The sequence below is a fragment of the Pinus tabuliformis genome, chromosome 2_2 (assembly GCF_031772625.1).
Source record: "Pinus tabuliformis cultivar Carrire ecotype Pingquan chromosome 2_2, CPIR1, whole genome shotgun sequence".
Lineage (NCBI taxonomy): Eukaryota > Viridiplantae > Streptophyta > Pinopsida > Pinales > Pinaceae > Pinus > Pinus tabuliformis.
The window spans coordinates 1,235,866,747-1,235,886,315 of record NC_142300.1 but is presented as its reverse complement, the minus strand read 5'-3'; positions in this window follow the sequence as shown (position 1 = coordinate 1,235,886,315).

Below are 19,569 nucleotides of genomic sequence, written 5' to 3'. Positions count from 1 at the left end.
ACAGATCTGCATGATATTTGATGTAATGGTTGCCACTATTAATAAAATGGAGTTTGGGAATTTCTGTGTTGATGTTGTAGTTGTGTGATGAATGTATGGTACCCTTTAAATTTCTAGTTTTATTCATGCAAGCAATTTTCTAAATTCTTCTGTAATGAATGCATGTTTCAGTGATAATATGGTTTTGTATATTTTAGTTTGTTAATGGCACAAATATCATTTTGGTATTAATCTAGATAACTTCAATTTTATGTGGTTTTGGCTTGTCTCAGGTGAGACGCTCCTTTGAAAAAGGGAGTGAAAATGCTGGTTAAAATATAGACTACAACAAATTCCTTTGTTGGCAACTCAGGCTGAACCTGGGTCATTAACCTTCTAAAAAATTCCGCCAACAATTAGCTAACAACCTTTTGTTAGTTTTAGCTTGGATCTCTCTCTATTCTCTCTCTCATACTCTTGACCACTTAGAGAAGTATTGGAGCATTGTTGGAGCATGCTTGGAGCATTCCATTTTTCATTGGATTTGGAGAAAGAAGGAAAAGGAAAAGAAGGATAGCGCAAGGGGACATCACGATCAACAACTATAGTTAGATTTCTTTGCAGGTATCAAGTTGCGTGCATGAATTCCTTTCTAGTTTTAGCATGCATGGTATATGCATGTGGTTATTTGGTTACAATTTTTCATTGGCATGGAGGATTGCTTATATTGATAGTGATTTTGCCTAGCCTTGCCATTTCCTAGTTATCCATGTTGTTGTGGGGTTTTCCACTTGTTGTTTTTTATTGGTGCTCAGGTTCCTTATGCTTGTTGGTTGAGTTACTAGTTCATAGAGTTGTTGGTTGGAACAAATGCTCTAGAGACCTGGAACAACTTGGGTTGAGTTACTAGTCCTAGAGCCTTGGTTGGAAAAATTATCTTGAGCCCTTGGTGGGTTGAGTTACTAGTCTTGGAGCCTTGGATGGAAAAATGTTATGGAGCCCTGGAAGGCTGTGGCTTTAGTTATTAATTCCTAAATTCGTGGTTGGGAAAAATGCTTTGGAGTCCTAGAAAACTTGGGTAGAGACCCATCTGGTTGGTGTTAGTCATGTCCAACTATGAGGTGGAATCACTGGTTGAGGGTTGAGGTGGTTTGGCCTCTGGAAGCACTATTTTTGTTTTGCTTGGTTTATTCAATGAGATCCCACATTCATGTTTGGAATATGGCATGAGGATGATTGGCTGAAAGAGAGATTTGGTTCAACCCAATTTATGGTAGGGTGGTACGTGGAAGACCCTAACTTGGTTGGCTTTATCATATGTTAATAAGAGTTATTTTCCTCTTGTATTTCCATGAGTAATCATACTTGTTAGTATGTGGCTTTGATGGTTGTTTTATCATGGTCTATATATTTTTCATTCGTTGATTATATGTTGGTTATATGATGTATAATAGCTATGTCTCTTTATGTGTTTTGACTTGTTGATAAATGGCTAATTAATTCATGAGTTAATAGATGTTATTGCAACTATTATGAGAGGGAATTAGACCTTATTAACAATTCTCAGATAAGTATCATACCCCTATGTTTAATTATGCATTCATGACCTATAGATTACAAGTTCGCCATATGTTTGACGGAATGAATGTCATGGTAAGGACTAGTTAGGTCAATTCATTGATCAAGTTTTGTGTGAATGACCTTGTATTAATGTTATTTATTATTCTAGAAAGTCTCATTAAGATTTGGGCAGTGGTCTACAGACAGGTCCTGGAAAGGTGGCTAAGATTCCGGGGCCACATACTCAAAACTGGGAAATCTGAACTTTAGCCACTAGGGGGCAGGGTTATCCATGCGACTGGAGGGTCACAACCATTGTATTTCCTTGTTATGTAATTGAATAGGAGTCCAGGTTAGTAAAAAGGAAAGTTAGCTTAGGGTTTGGGCACTTGGAGTGGTCGTTTAGCTCCTAGGAGTCTTGTAGCTCCTTAGGAAGGTCGGTAAAGTTTCAGGCTATTGATTCCACTTCCTTAACTATACTTAGAAGTTTGAGTCATGTCATAGTATCCATCAGCTCCTGTTTACCTTGATAGGCTAGTGAAATTCGGTAAATGTGGGGATGGGTAGTTACATGTAGGCATGAATGCCATTTCATTTGGTTAAGTTTCACCTCAGACAGAGAAAGTGTGAATAAAGAGACAACGAATGGAACTTCAAAAAATGTAATTAAATAGCTTATGAAAATATAATAGAATAGATACCATGAATAAAAACAACATAATTTCAAATCATGAATTAGAAGAAAAGCATTGTTAGCAAGAATTCAAATACGATCCACGTATACATAAGAGATAAATTTACCAATCATGAATAAGTTCGTTATTGTTAACCATATAAACTATAGGTGCGTGCATAGTCTATAGTGATACAATGCCAACATCAGTAAAATAGTTTAACAACATAAGCATATGGTAAGAATATCATATACCATCCATTTTTTGCAATAGAAGTCCTATAGTTCATGAAGACACATGAAGAGACAATACACTAGAGATCATAGGAACTTTCAATTCATTAGGCTGAGAATATCCACAACACCATTATACAATATCCCCAACAAATCCATAAGTGGAAATAGACAATTACTTCTTGCATTCACTAGAAGATCCTAAGTTTTCAAAACCATATGCACCACAATGAGTCCAAAGCTAAAAGTCCACTGTAACTGCCGCCTCCCATATTTACCAACTTTCACCAATTTTCCTAGGGTAAACATGAGCTGAGGGTAAGTATGATAAGACTCAATCTCCTATATGACCTTAAGGAAATGTTCGACAACTTAAGACCTTACTGACTTCCCTCAGGTGTTACAGGACCTCCAAGAGCTACCTAACCCCTCTAGGTATCTAACCCCTGAGCTAACTCTCCTTTTCACTGATGTAGAGCCTAAGTTGCTCCCTTGGAAATTACTCCAAGCATATGTAAGCCTCTAGTCACTCCCATAAGTCTGCTTCAAATTGGCTATAGACTTTTCCAGTCAGTTCTATGCTAGCAACCCCGAATTCTGAGCCACTTTTCCAGGGATAAGACTCAGGCCCCTGCCTAGAACTCAATGAAACTTCCAGAAATGATAAATAACATAGAAATAAAGATTCTAAACAAAAAAATTAAACAAGGACTTGACCTAACCCCTCCCAACCAAGACATGCATTCCATCAAACACATGGTAAACATGTAACCTACAGGTCATGAATGCATATGTGAACATAGGGATCTGGAACTTATCTGAGGTTTAACAATAACAGCCAATGCGTTCTCACAATAGATCTCATAACATAAATTAGGTCATGAATTCATTAACCAAACTTTCATTAATTAAAATGTGATAAGAGGCATACTTAAAATTTGTCATATAACCATGCTTATAACCAACACATAACCAGGTAGATAAAAATGATAAAACAACAATTAAAAACGCATAATGCAAGTACAATTACTCATTAAAGACAAGAGAGACTTAGCTCGTATTAGCCATAACAAAAATCCAACCAAGTCAGGGACTTCCACGTACCACCAGACCATAGATTGGGTCAAACCAAATATTTCTCTTAGCTAATCACCCCTATGCCATGTTCCAAGCATGAATGTGGGATCTCATGGGATAAGCCAATCCATTAAAAAAAAAGGAATCTAAAGGTTAAATGACCTCTAGCCTCACCATGCTGTCACCTCACCTAAACTGATCCTGAGATCACAAAACCAAACCAAACTTGGATGCCTCAAAATTCCTTCACCATCCCTTGAGGAATTTTCCTGTCTCCACCCACCTGTTTAGGGTTTCCCATAGAAAACCATCTCCACCCCACCCTTGGGAGTTTCTTGAGACCACCTCACCCAGATCCAAAACCTTTCGGCAATCTAAAGCTCAACCAAGAAAGAATCCCATCACACCATGGCTATCCAGAAATGGAAATGCAAGGCTAGAACCATTGTCAAAACCAAACGAAACCCATGCCAATGACAATAAACGAATGAAATACATACATGCACATACCATGCATGCAAAAACTAGCAAGGAAATCATACATGCAACCTCTTACCTACAAGTATTCCCACTAAAGTTGCTTTATCCAACATTTCCTTGCTTGATCCTTGCTATCCTTGTCCTTTCTTTTCTTTCCTTGTTCTTCCTTTGCTTGCATGCTTTGCTTCTCCTCTTGGTGCTCTTCTTTGCTCTAAGACTAATTCCAAAACAAATATGACAAAAGGATAAACCAACAAAATTTGTGAACTAATCCTTAGAGGCCTTTTTATCCTTGAGGCATCTATTTTATTCATTTTCCTTAATTTTCCTTCAATTTCCTCCTCACATGCAACCATTGACCTCTCACCTCCCTTTTCTCCTATTTTCCATTATTTTCATAAATAAAATACCATTAATTCCTTTTTTCCTTTTCAAATCCTTTTCCATTTCCTTTTCCAATTTACTCTTAGACATAATACACAACAAGTGATTCCCACTAAGATGTTTTTCCCAACATTTAGCTTGAAATACATGTCCCATGACCTTGGTCTTATTTTGGCTTTACTAACTTTATTACATGAACTTTTAACATGTCGTTGTTACATCCATTACAATGTGTCATGAGGGTATATTTATATAAAAAAGGTGACTCTTGGTCTACTAATGACTCTTGAACTACCTAATGACCTTTCTTATTCCTATGAGACTCTACTTTATCATAGTCTCTATTTTACTATGCACAAACAAAAATGTTTCTATTCTAATAATTTAACAATAAATAATTTAGGAACATCCACATGTGATTTCTCCACAAGGTATGCATGCTAGAGCTTGAAATCATCTGCCAATTTGACCACCTTTTGTTGTTCTTCCCTGTGTCTATGAAGACACTCTAATGAATCTTGTATTAAAGTGTTCTTCTTGACCTAGACTTGATTTGACAAAGTCACCAGCTTGGTGTATATCCTCATTGGTTCTAGCATGCACTGAACGATTTTTTATTTTTTCACCTACAAGTTCTCCATGGTAGAGGATTATTTGTGAGGATTAAGAAATGCCTTAATTTCATGTAGAACTTCCCCTCGTTTTCTCATGTCTATGACTACTTCGATAGAGATGACTTTTTGCACCTCAATTATGGATTCTAATACACTTAGAAAATTCCTATATGAAGGCATAACTTGCTCTACATTCTTTTCCAATTTGTCTTGTGATGGGATCATGATGTGAATTTGGACTTTGCCATTTTGAGCAGTGATCCAAGGATTTGTAGGGAGAGTTGTTGGAACATCTGGATATTTGACAGTCCACTCACATATGTTGTTAACTATGATGGCTTGTTTGAGAATGGTTGTCTTCTCCTTGGTCTCAACTTGTATGACTGGAAAGGGTGATACAAGTTGATGCAAATTTAACATCTCTTTATAGACTAAAGTCATGGCTTCCTCCAAAGTTTCTACCTCTTCTTCGATGGATGATTATAACTCTTTTGTACTAGAGTGGGATATGTTAGCACTCCTCAGTGTCCCAAGGCTAAGAAAGGAAGCCAAGGAGGTAACCTCAAACCAATATTTAGACTTGGCAACTAGCCCTACCAAATCATAGAGATCCCTCTCAAGAATCTCACAGCAATGAAGTGACAAGAGAGGGAATTCAGATGTTAGGCTAGATATTAAGCTCAATGGTTTTTTATTTTAGAGTTTGTTGGGTGAAGCTCATATATCTAGGAACTAGGCTAAGGTTTCTAATGATCAATTGCAAAGATATAATGGGGCAAGGTAGGCATGATCAGTGATAGAAATAGGTTGTCAAGGTGGTGTAGAGATGAAAAGGTAAAAGATCAGAATGATCATGTAACCATGAATTCATTCATTAAGAAGAAAGAACACTAGCATGAAATTATCATCAAAACAAAGCATATTACTTATGAATTTTGTTTAAGACTCATGAGATGATCAAAAGAAAATCATAGAGATGGTAGGAAAAGAAATATCAAAGAAAACATTGTCACATAAACATACCACAAGAATCCGAAGATACTAAATACAACTACCTGTTATATTACTGCAAAATGTACACTAGCTCCAAGCTATGATTTACAAAACATCCAACCCACAATACTTCGAAATCTAAAGTATTTATACAATGATTTTCAAAAATAAACATCTTCAAATTGAATTCAAGATTGGTTAGAAAAATTATAAAAATAGTTTCATACTGCTAATAATATCGGTCGACTGAGTTTCTGGTGTTGTTTTGGGCATTCTGGTGGTACTTGAGGCCTTGAATAGAAATTTTTGTTAATCATGCTGATTAATGAATTGCACTGCTATTCCACTTTTTCTGCATTCTGTTTGAGAGGAGGTGAAAGGGATTTGTGTTGAAAATGTCCTTGTTGTCCTCTAAACAGAGGCGACATGAATGATTTAGTGCTTCGTAAATGGAGGTCGTAGTCATTCAGTTTGGAAATTACATGAAAGACAGCGAGAAACCGTGGCCGAGAGCGTAGAAAACAAACTGATTTTGACCATTCCAGGAGGATTATGAACTATTGATCTGGGCATGCTGATCTAAGCCGATTTAAATATGGGTCATTGACGCTTATCGCAATTGCAACAAGGGAGGAACCTTTTACCATGTTTTTTCCTATTTTTCCGATGGCCTGGACCCAAAATTTTAAAAATCGTAACGCATAAAACATTGCGTTTGTGAGGGTGATTCACTGCATCGCTATTGCAAAGCAGAGGAGGGGATTTAACACTAATTTTTCATGTTTTTTCGATATGCCGGACCTGAAATCTTTAAAAACCATAATATATATAAAATATTGCATCCAAAGGAATATTTCACATCACCATTGAGGAGTGGGAAGGGGTTTGGCGAAGGAGGAACTTGTGATTGTGTGATCCCCGATTGTGATATCGCAATCGGCGGACCGGGTCTCATCGCAATTGGCGAGCAGAGGAATGTATGATATGCGATATCGGTGGAGGGGGAAATAACATTGTGATATCGCAATCAGCGAGCGGAAGGGTTCTACGATATTGGCGGGCTAGAGAATTTGCAATATGTGATATCGCAATCACAATTGGTGGGGAGGAATAGGCGTCTATTGTATTGCACAAGGGGAAAGGCTGATTTCGATATGTTTGATGGGTCCCAACCTTTAAAAAACTTCAGCATGGATTTGATATATATATAAAAATGGAAACACGACTAGAGTTGGACTATTATCAAAGAATGGAAATGAGGCTAGAGGGATATACAAATGGATTTCGGCTAGAGTTTGTGAATGAGTTTTGTTCAAGGGAAAAAATGGGTTTTGGGCTAGGATTCAAGGCTTTTCTCAAGAATAAAAAGGGGTTTTTGATGGAATGAGGGGATTTATGAGGGAAGGTTTAGGGAGGTATATGAAATATGAATGGGGATGGTAAAACAAGCTGAAATCTCCTTGAACATTTTTCCCTATTACTACTCCCATGATGATGACCTAGGTGATGATGACTCTTTCTTACCATTTTGATGACTTGACCTTAATAATGACACCTAATGGATCTATGAACTGATGATTTGGACTTTGAACTTTGCAGTAGGACTGACCATGAGATTATGGCTGAGCTAGTGATCAAGGCATTTTATTGATGACTCATCAAAATGAGCGATGACATGACCAAAATAACAACTTGACCATGAAATGTAGGGAGTAGTAACATGCCTAGACATGTTAGATTTTAAGCTTCTGTGGTTGTTTCTTGGAGTAGCATGATCCGGATTATCTAGAGTATCATGTTCATTCTGTCGACGTTTCAAACCCCAAAGGGGGTCCATCATCAGGACTAATTTTAGAATATGATTGATAGTTCCTTGAGAGAAGAATCTTGCGCCCAGAGTATAAATAAACCTAAATCTTGATAAATTTTATAAAGAAGTCGACCCTTATATATACATATGAATATTATAATAATTTTAGTTTAACTAATTGATTTTGATTTGATTTTAATTGTTTTACTTAACTGATTTTTAATATGTATATTATTAATCCTATTTATTCCCTTGTAGAAGAACTTGGCCCCAACTCCCTAGTAGCATTACACAAATTCGAGACCCTATCTTCATGGTAATGCTTGTTGTGTGCATATGACCAATTGAAATCCTTTTTCTTACAGTGGATTTCCACAACCACCCTTGGGTCATATATGTGATGACTCAGATCTATAAAGTATTATCCTTTCATTTCTTCAGCTTTTATCTTGGCTCGCTTAAAAATATTGAGGGTGTATGCTCCAATAGTCACAAGGAAGTTGGGCACGGGTTCTTCTTTCCTTTGTGCAATGTTTTAGAGAACCCTGTGGTCATCTGATAACAAATATACTGCAAAGAAACCTATCCATCCCATCCTAGAGAGAGCATGAGGAGGCTTATATGAGCCCAAAAATATGATGAAGGTGCTTTCTTGAATGGGGAGAATTCAACCACTCTGATGATTGTTTCTCTAGCATTCTTAGACATGCATGGAGTTTCCTCTACAAAGAGAAACATGTACAATGGAATGAGGAATGAATTGGAAGTGACTTCATGCATACTCTTATATCTTGGATTGCATGAGATCTTGTAATGAAGGAGCACAACCTCTGCTGCCTCGGGGGTCCAATTATGGCTCCAATCCTCGAAACGATACCTTGCACACACTACATCCAAGAGATATGATGCCATTTAAAATTATGATGACTATTCCTTTTGCGGGTTCATAGCTACCCGTGTATTGATCTTCAGAGTTGAAGCCATAATGCTTAACCAGTTGAAAATAGTTCCCCTCGTAGCATCCATGTACATGATAGCTACCCAAGTCCCAAGGAATGTGTCGATATTTGGCATGTCTTATAAATGGTTCATCATTGCTACCATAAGTTCATAGACCTTCCTAAGGCCCTCTATTCTGTAGATATGATCATTCTTGACCTAGAATTTGGAGGGTTCTTTCCACCATGATCTTAGGATATCTTTAGTTGACATATGGAAATCTAAGATCCTTTTGGTGTTGAAGGTCTCCTCCTTCTCTGGTAGCCTGTAGTAAGCAACAATGTCTGTAATAGTAAAAGAAGCAAAAACTTCACCCATGTGGCTCCTTATAACCTGTTATCACTCCCTAATTTCCCTAGGCCGAGGAGAGAAACCCATAGGTAACCACAAAACCACTTGTAAAGTTGGGATCTAGCCCTTCCAGCTTCAGAGAGGGGTCTCTCTTTCTGATTTAGATTTCTTTTTTTAGGATATTAGGCTAGTTATGAAAATTTGAGGTGGGGTTTTTCAAAATTTTGGTTGAAAAATGCAGGGAAAGTCCATTGGGCATGGAGTCATGAACCTCTAGGTAATCAATCACAAAATGACAGAGAAACTGTAACACAGAAGGATAGGCAAACTTTTGGATCTTATAGAGTGTCTGTGGAGTGAATAAGATGAATATGATTTAAGCTCAATTAAATATAGAGCATACTGAGATGGCTTCTATACTTAACATTAGAATGAAAAAATTGATATTGTTTACAAGCCAGAGTAGAGTACAATTAAGAAAATTTGACCCTTAATATTCTTGCAACAATAAAGAGAGAAAACATATGGAAAACTGAGAAAATAAACAATTTTACATAAGAAAATACATCATCAATTGTTTGACACGGGAATCCTGGAACACAACTCTCTGTATTTCTATAAATTGATCACTTTCAATACAATGTACAACTTACATCAATATACAACTCCTTTCTTCATACAAATTCCAACAAATTCCAACCTCTACCCAGTCTTATTACAACATACTTATAGGCTTCTCATTGAACTAACTTCAAATTCCAAAAAGGAAATGATTACGAAATAATATCTAACAATTTATGGAAAAAATCTTAACAATAAACTAAAGATAAAACAATTGCTGGAAAACTGCAGGAAATCTGGAACGAATGGGAAAATCTTTGGCCTTCAAACCTGGAAATTGTTTTATATATGTTGATCTTCTGCCTTGGACTCTGGAATGTCTGAATTTGTTTTCACAAAAAAATGTTGGCTTCCCTTTCAATTAACTCTGCCACCTGTATCAACTAACTATCCCTTTGGTTATTATTCTTAAGCCAAAAGATATGAAAATAATTGCATGTCTGTGTATGTTTTCCACCTAGTTGATCAATAAATTATTTGTATTTTGGAGTTAAACCAAACTTATGTGTTGAACCCTTTTCCCATTATCTTTGCCTTCATCATATTTAAGTAGCTCATCATTGTCCCAAAATATTTGGGAATAAATTATTTTGAATAATATTTCCAAATATTTTTCTTAAACCTATAAATGAATTTCAAAAAATTTCTTTGAATGATTTAATAAACCATCCTCTTGTTTTGAAATCCATGTATTATTTTTTAAATCCATGTCTCGTTTAAATCCATGCCTTGTTTTTCCTTCCCATGGATTTTAAAAACCATGTCTTGTTTCTCATTCCCGTTGATTTTAAAAACCATGTCCTGTTTTTCCATGGTTGGTAAAGTAATTTTTACTTTTCCATTTTACTCATGTAAAATCTTTGGATAAGTATTTATCCAAATTTCATTTTCTATGCATTTCTCCTCTTTATACCATAGCAAAAAACATGTACTTCTTATCTGTAATTTTTTTTTGTTTTTACTCAGCATTTCATAAATATATGACTTGTAAAAATTTCCTTTCACCTCAATCCTCTTCTTTATACCATAGCAAAAAACATATATTTCTTATCTATAATTTTTTTGTTTTTACTCAGAATTTCATAAATATATGACCTGTAAAAATTTCCTTTCACCTCAATCACATTTTACTCATCCTCCCATTCGTAAACTCACTTCATAAACATATCAAATTCACCTTATTTCCTCTCCCGCCACATTTTTTTAAATTTGAATGATACAGATAATAGTTTTAGAGATTGGGTTGTTAAGTTATTTTTGAATTAAGTTTAATATTTCAAATAAATAATTTCACACACGCATTTTTCCTTTGTTTTCTAGTTTTGAGGAGCAAATTTCAACTTGTTCTATCTTTTGATCCAGAAGTCAATTTGAAGCACGAGATATACCATTGGAAAGAAACTTCTGATCACTTTACCATGAAAAAACCTACAACATGATCTGACCCAAACTTTATATGAGAAAAATCTCTCAAACATTTATACTTTTCTTAACCACAAGACTTCAAGAACTAAATGTCTCCTTGGACAATCAAACCTTTAGGCTATGATACCTAGTGATTCATAGGCTAAACTGGTCAAAAATGAATAGTAATATGCTAACACCATTGATTCCTATTACAGGACCCTAACAATGGCTCCAATGGGGATGTCATCCTCCTAGTGAGGTGCCAAAAAACACCATATACCATGTGCCTAACCATTGGGATGACCCCAAACCTGCAACATGCTATGCCCTTAAACCATTGCAACTGAAACCCAATTGGTAATCTGTTCCAATACTCAAACTAAACCAAATCCATTCTTTAAACTGGAATCTGAACTATACACTAAAAACTCTGCTACAAACTTTTAAAAAAATCATAAATTTGACAACACATCACAGAAGTCATAGGGCCTTCTCCTCAGGCTTCAAACTTTGATGATGTTTGTCCACACCTACTGAAAGTATATACCCTAGGTGATTTGTTCTCTCCAATGTAGCCAATCAAGCAAATGTCTACTTGACTAAGTTCTACTCACACTTTTCCTTAAGTAGACATAATAAGAAAGAGAATGATAACTCAAGATTCAACTGATTCTGAAAACCAACATTGGTAAAAGGTACAAGCTTCCATAAATCCCACAATAATCTGGCCATGGGATGAAAAAAATATTCTTTCAATGGTTCCAAGAGGCCAACAAAAGAATCTTCAAAAACATAATTGGTTACCTTCACCTTATGATCGGTAAGAGGACTTTGTTCTAGAAAAAGGAGAACACTCAGTTCATTAATCTTGCCCTCTTTAATTGAGGAACCACCTTATTCAGAACAGTGTTGTGTACATCGATAAGATCTAAAACAACCCGCTCTACCTCATAATTATCTTGAAAATTTTCATTGTTGAAAATCTTTGTGCATGTAACTCTATGAATCTGCTCTTCAGAAATTTCTGAATTAAGCTTAGAGGAACAAACTTGTTGCATATATTGCTGAAAATAATGGATGAATCATAACTTTCTTGAGTTTCTATGCTAGCAAACTCAGAATTTTGATTTTCAATTTTTTTTTCCTGAATTAAAAACTTAGGAGAAGAATGGAATGCAAGGCAACTAGAATGATCATTTTCATTTCTGAAAATCTGAGAAGATTGCTGCAAACTATCATCAGTTTCAAAAAATATAATATAACCGCCCTCATGTGTTCGATCACATAAATATTGACAAGACTGTTGTAAATGTTCTTTAAACTTGAAGAGTGGAATATGACTATCATCGGCAAGCTCTGATTCTTCATTACAACTGGGTTTTCTGTTCTCTTGTTCTTCTGAAATGTATAAAGGATGTAAAATGGCATCAACAAGTTCAGGAGAAAGTAATTCATTGAAATGCATATTTGTTTCATTACCATGGGAGAAATATATACTTGTTAAAAAATTTCTTGAGTCTCACAGTAGTCGGATTCTACATCTTCTTCATGGTTGAAAGTTCGCCCATAAATAGCCTCTATAATCTCATCATCCATAGATTTATGATCTTCATAAAAACCTTCCTAATCCTCAATAAAATTGTCAAAATGTGTGCAACAATATTTGACCAACAACAAAGAAGGATGATGTTATTTATATTTCTTATAAAATACTGCATGAAAATATCTAAGAGAATATAAACAATCATTTGGCAAGATTTCATACCATGATTGTGCATTTCCGTCCAAAGATACCATGAACATCTTCGTAAGACAATCTTCGTGAAATTTAACTTTAAACTTACGGATGTGCATATGAAACCTAATCAAATGCAAAGAATCATCATCTCCTTTTTGATATTTGAATATAGGTAAATAATTCTGCCAACTGACACCATGCATGTGATTTGAAAGCCTGGGATATGAATGTGATGCATAGGAGCATACATTCTAGATTGAGAACTCATCTTGATTTCTAGATCCTGCTGCCGATGGATTCTTTAGATCATCTTGAAACTGTTAGGAGTTTACAGGTGAATGTTTTCAACCTTCTTGTGTCTAATCACTTTCCACCATTGATAATTAGATCTGAAACTTGATAGTCTTTCCTAGGGAAGATGAAACCTTTCGAGTTTTCTCCCTAGTATGGTTTCCAGAATGTTATCACTTTGTAATTTCCCTATGATGAGGAGATAAAGGCAGAGGTAACGAAAAAACCACTTGTAAAGTTGGGATCTAGCCCTTCCAACTTCATAGAGGGATCTCTCTTTCTGATTTAGATTTCTGTTTTTTAAGATATTAGGCTAGTTATGAAAATTTGAGGTGGGGTTTTCAAAAGTTTGGTTGAAAAATGCAAGGAAATTCCATTGGGAATGGAGTCATGAACCTTTGGAAATCAATCACAAAATTTTGGATCTTATAGAGTGTCTGTGGAGTGAATATGATGAATATGATTTAAATTCAAGTAAATATAGATCATACTGAGATGAATTTTATACTTAACATTAGAATGAAAACATTGATATTGTCTACAATCCATAATAGAGTACACTTAAGCAAATTCAACCCTTAATCTTCTTGCAACGATAACGGGGAAAACATATGGAAAATTGAGAAAAGAAACAATTTTACATAAGAAAGTATATCACCAATTGTTTGACACAAGAATACTAGAACAAAACTCTCTTTATTTATGTAAATTGATCACTTTCAGTACAATGCACAACTTACATAAATATACAACTCCTTTCTTCATAAAAGTTCCAACACATTTCAAAAAATTCCAACCTCTACTTAGTCTTATTACAACATGCTTATAGACTTCTTATTGAACTAACTTCACATTCCAAAAAGTAAATGATTACAAAATAATATCTAACCATTTCTAGAAAAAGTTTGAATAATAAACAAAAGACAAAATCAATTGCTGGAAAACTGTAGGAAATCTAGAACTGCTGGGAAAATCTTCAGCGTTCAAATATGGAATTTGTTTTATTTATGCTGATCTTTTGCCTTGGAATCTAAAATGGCTGAATTTGTTTTCACAAAAACTTGTTGGCTGCCATTTCAAACCTGATTAACTCTGCCACCTGTATCAACTAGTTGTCCCTTTGACTGCTATTTCTGAGCCAAAAAATCTGAAAATAATTGCATTCCTGTGTATGTTTTCCACTTAGTTGATCAATAAATTATTTTCATTTTGGAGTTAAAACAAACTTATGTGTTGAACCTTTTTCCCATTATCTTTTCCTTCGTCATCTTTAAACAATTGCATTCCTGTGTATCTTTTCCACTTAGTTGATCAATAAATTATTTTCATTTTGGAGTTAAAACAAACTTATGTGTTGAACCTTTTTCCCATTATCTTTTCCTTTGTCATCTTTAAACAATTCATCATTGTCGCAAAATATTTGGGAAGAAAATATTTTGAATAATATTTCCAAATATTTTTCTTAAACCTGTAAATGAATTTCAAAAAATAAAATTTCAAAATATTTCTTTGAATGATTTAATAAACCATCCTCTTGCCTTGAAATCCATGTTTTGAATCCATGCCTTGTTTCTCCTTCCCGTGGATTTTAAAAACCATGTCTTGTACCATGGATTTTAAAAGCCATGTCCTATTTTTCCATGGTTGGTAAAATATTTTTTACTTTCCCATTTTACTCATGAAATATTTGGATAAGTATTTATCCAAATTTTATTTTCCGTGCATTTATCCTCTTTATACCATAGAAAAAAACATGTCTTTGTTTGTCTTTGTTTTTACTCAACCTCCTTTTACTAGTAAAAATCTCCTTTCACCTCACTCACATATTACTTAGCCTCCCTTTTGTAAACTCATTTCACAAACATATGAAATTTCCCTTATTTCCTTTCCCGCCCCTCCCAAAATTTAGTAAATGTGGTTCCAATAGTTTAGAGATTGGGTTTCTAAGTTATTTTTGAATTAAGTTTAATATTTCACATAAATAATTTCACACTTAGGCATTTTTCCTTTGATTTCTAGTTTTGAGGAGCAAATTTCAACTTGCGCTATCTTTTGATCTGGAAGTCGATTTGAAGCACCACATATACTGTTGGAAAGTTGCTTATGAGAACTTTACCATGAAATCACCTACAACATGATCTAATCTGGACTTTGTATGCAGAAAATCTCCCAAACATTCAAACTTGCCTTGACCACAAGACTTCAAGAACTAAATGGGTCCTTGGATAAGAAAACCTTTAGGCTATGGCACCTAGTGATTCATAGGATAAATTGACCAAAAATGAATAGTAAGAGGCCAACACCACTGATTCCTATTATAGGACCCTAACATAACCCATCATTTTCTATCTATGCTATGTAGCATCCAATAAATGGTTTCTATGCATGGGAACACTGGCAGATGCGTGGCTACTTTGTGCAATGAGGATGTCTTGATATTAATATATACATTGAAGTCCTACTAGTCCTAGGGAATGTTTTTCTTAGAAAATTCAAAGTATATATCGAACCATGATAGCTCGATGGTATTATTAATGTTGCATGTCGTGTCCCGATAGATGGGTGTTGGCGGTCCTTCTAGGATTTCTTGGGCGTTGCTCTCGGTGCTTTTGCGAGAAGACTTGACCACTAGAGGCACCATCTCTCCAAAGAAATATAATATTGATATATAGTCCAAATCGATGTCACCTGGCACTTCAAACAAAAAATCCCAAGATGAGAACGATGACATAAATAATGTTAATCAGAAGAATGACCTTGAACCAAGCTTCACAATATAAAAAATAAGACAATAAATTTGAATTTAGAACTTGGTTTGGATGCTAGGTCACATAGATATAGTGGTTGCTACACCTAATGGGAGAAAAACAATGACTTTGCAACTGGACTGTTAGATAGAGTCAGAGGTCGCTAGGTTGTAGTCTGATATAGGTTGCAAAGTCATGGAATGAGCTGGGTCACAAGGTTGTGGAACGAGCTAGGTCACAAGGTCATGGTTTGGTGTAGGTCGCAAGGTCGTGATCTAGACCTTATTGTGCTTTTTTTAAGCGTGACCTTGTTCCTTCAATGGCTTGAATGAATTTTTTGTGGCATAAGGTGGAAATTGTTGAAAATGCAACAAGATGATGGAGCTTAGTGGAAAGGAGTCGCCTTCACTAAGTGGGCCCGCAGGCTATTTTTGGCGCAAAGTCTATTTTTAGACTATGACTATTTTTAGACATATGGATCATGGTCTATGAGTTGCAGGATGTTGTTTATGGATGATTGGTCAAGTTGGGAAAAATAGATGGACTTCTATTTTTGGATCACAGCAGGAGTGATCAGAGTCTATTTTTAGACTGCCAGTCAAAAATATAAAAGTCAAATATTATTGTCTCATAATAATATTTGGACTATAAACCTTATCTTATCCTCTTGGAGAACTTCAGTTTGAGCTACAGATGTGGCACATGCAGCTGTCAGAAGGAAATACACTTTTCTTATGATTCAGTTGAGCTATTGCATGCAGGACATCAGTTAGAACTCATTTAGTTGAGTTTGGTGAAGTTGGATGTGGAGTTGATGGAGTTGTGTTCAGTTTGACTTTGTTAAACTAGTTGTAATTAGTCTAACTGCAAATAGACTAGTGATGAGTGATGTGAATTAATTGATTAAATTAATTCACTAATTATTAACTCATAATGCAACTGAAGAATACATCAGTTAACTCAATGCATGTACAGTTCAGTGGAGACAGGTGTTAGAGGTTGAGATTGCTATCAGTTGTGACTATAGTTGTGCATGAGATCTTGCACAAGCAATGTATTGAGTATGCCCATGAGGATTGCACAACATATGCCCAGTAGAATAGCCTGTGCTCACGTGATTTCCAGTGTGAGTGATTTTCACAAGGTAAATAGGAGTTTGGATCAGCCATTCATCATTCATTCTCTTGCAGGGTTGTGTAGTGGAGGCAGGCAAAGCAGTGGAGGAGATTTGAGCAGTGATTGATCAGATCTGAGCTAGTTTTGTGTGTAACAGGTGGAGATAGTGTTGGATACTTGTGAGGAGTATTGTACTATGTATTGTTACATGTTCTCAGTCATTATAATATATAGATAGTGTGGGGTTTTCAGCTGTATGCTTTCCCCGGGTTACATATTGTGTTAATGTGCGCATGCGATTTATGTTTCATTGTTTTTGATGCTGCTAAATTGATGATCAACGTAGCGGGATTATGTATTGTGCATGTATTCCGCAATAGTGTATAATCGGGATAATCTCTGTGAATAAGTGTCATATTATTCAAAATTTCTACAGAAATTGGACCCCACATAGGCTTAACAAACAACAACGACTGAGGGAAAGGGTGATGTGATTCAAATTAGGCTTAGTCCTTGAGAAATGGGATGCTAAGCAGATAGATGATGAGTTTAGAGAGTTTTAGGGTGAAGAGCTTGGAAATGGCCCAAAGAGGCACATAAAACCTACTAGAGGAGGAATATGCAGAGTTCATGGCTTGAGGCAAACACATGGAAAGAAGAATGATTACAAGGGAGGTGAAAAGACGAATACCTAGAGAGGATTCACACAACTACTTAGTCGCCAAGTCCCTCTGTCATCGAGTGCTCCATTTAGTCGAACAAGTGAACTATGGGTAGGGTTTTTCTTTATAATTTGGTCAGACATGTAGGGGCCTAGGAGGTTGAAAGGTTGCATGGTATAGGAGGTTGCTAAAGTTAGGCCTAAAAATTTTGCGACCATGTGACTTCTAAGTCTTCAGGTCTTTAAGGTCGCAAGCTCATAAGGTAGGCTAAGTCACAGAATGGGATGTGAGATACAGTGCTATTGTGCGACTCGGTGACTATATTTGATGACTAGGGACATAGATCATAGGTCGCAAGGTCACAAAATCACAAAATTTTGGATTTTATGAGTTGTACAACCCTGCGATCTTGCAACTTGGTGACCTAGACCAACATATTTGCTTGAAAAGGGGGGTCATAGGTTGCAATTTTAAACCTTAAGTGAAGTATCTCATTGTGACGTGTGACCTTGAGAGAGTTAAAATTTGGAGTTTGCATCGTGATATTTTCTTAGGTGTCTAAGGAAAACTTGACCCACTGTTGGGATGTAGAAACTCATTAAGGTGTAAATGGATGATAGAAGTCTAATAAGGGGCTCCATAATGTTGAAAGGGTTGAGTTTTGGGGGTTATTATAGTTGCTACAATAATTGGCGATCCACTGGTAGAACCTCAATGTCTCTACCTGCCCTTGATTTAGAGTGCAGTCGATCCTCAGAGTGTGTTGTCCCAAACCTATGGGTCCCACTGACGTCTCCATGTTATCCTTAGTATTGATCAGAAGTACCTCACTACTTTGAATTGGCTTATCAAACACACAAACAAAGAATGTTCCCAATGACTCTAGATAGGGGTCCAAATATTGATATATGGGTTGTAAAGGTTTCAATACTGTAGTTACAGATATCTGGTGTTTCTATTCCTCCAGTGAGTGTGGACAATACCCTGATGAAGTCACTCCCTAGAAATCACAAATGTTGCTTCGCTACCAGCAAGCCTAGAAAATACCTCAATGAAGTCATTGCATCACCTCTCTACAAAGGAATAATTTCTCAATCCTTTACCCTTTATTTAACTTTATTCCTTATATGATCATTAAAATTTCTTTATTAGGAATTCATTTTTCCAGAGTGGATGAGGGATCCCGACTTATTTTATGTGTAAGAGAGGTTGTTCTAGTTTTTCAGAGACTTTACTGTTTTCCCAAAATATGTGTTATCCATTGTGGTTTTTTGTTCCCCCTTTTTGAGTTGGTGGGTGTGAACTAATTTTCAAACTATATAGCCAAATCAAGAGTGAGGGCCTCACTACTAAAGATAGGGCACCCTAGGTAATCAAAGTTCCCACTGAGACCAGTTTTCACATCTCATTTTGGTTGTGACTTTAGAGATAATCAAGAGCAAGTAAAAACAAGAGTATAGGTCAACCATTGGCATAGGTGTTACCACAACTCTAGAGGGAATTCAATTTGAGCAATGTTAAAGAATTATTTATCCAGGATAAAACCTTTATTAATGGAGTAAGCTATCATGATCAAAATGACATAAGTAAAAAAAACTAGATGTAGGGCTTAAATGCAAAGTGTAAAGATGCAGCTAGGAGCTAAGTGCAAAAATGACAAGGAAACATAAAAGTAAACTATGTTACATGGATAGGGGAGCAACTACAAGAGCTGCTAGGTGAAGTAAAACCTAAGATCTTAGCCATTCACAGTAAGGGGCTCAACCCTTCCCTCCAGATTTTGTAAATGGTAGGTGTGTTGGCCAATTTTCTCCTTGACTTGGAAAGGTCTAATCCACAAGGCTTGAAATTTTGTGTGCTTTCATTTTTCCTCATGGGATTAACCCACTTAAG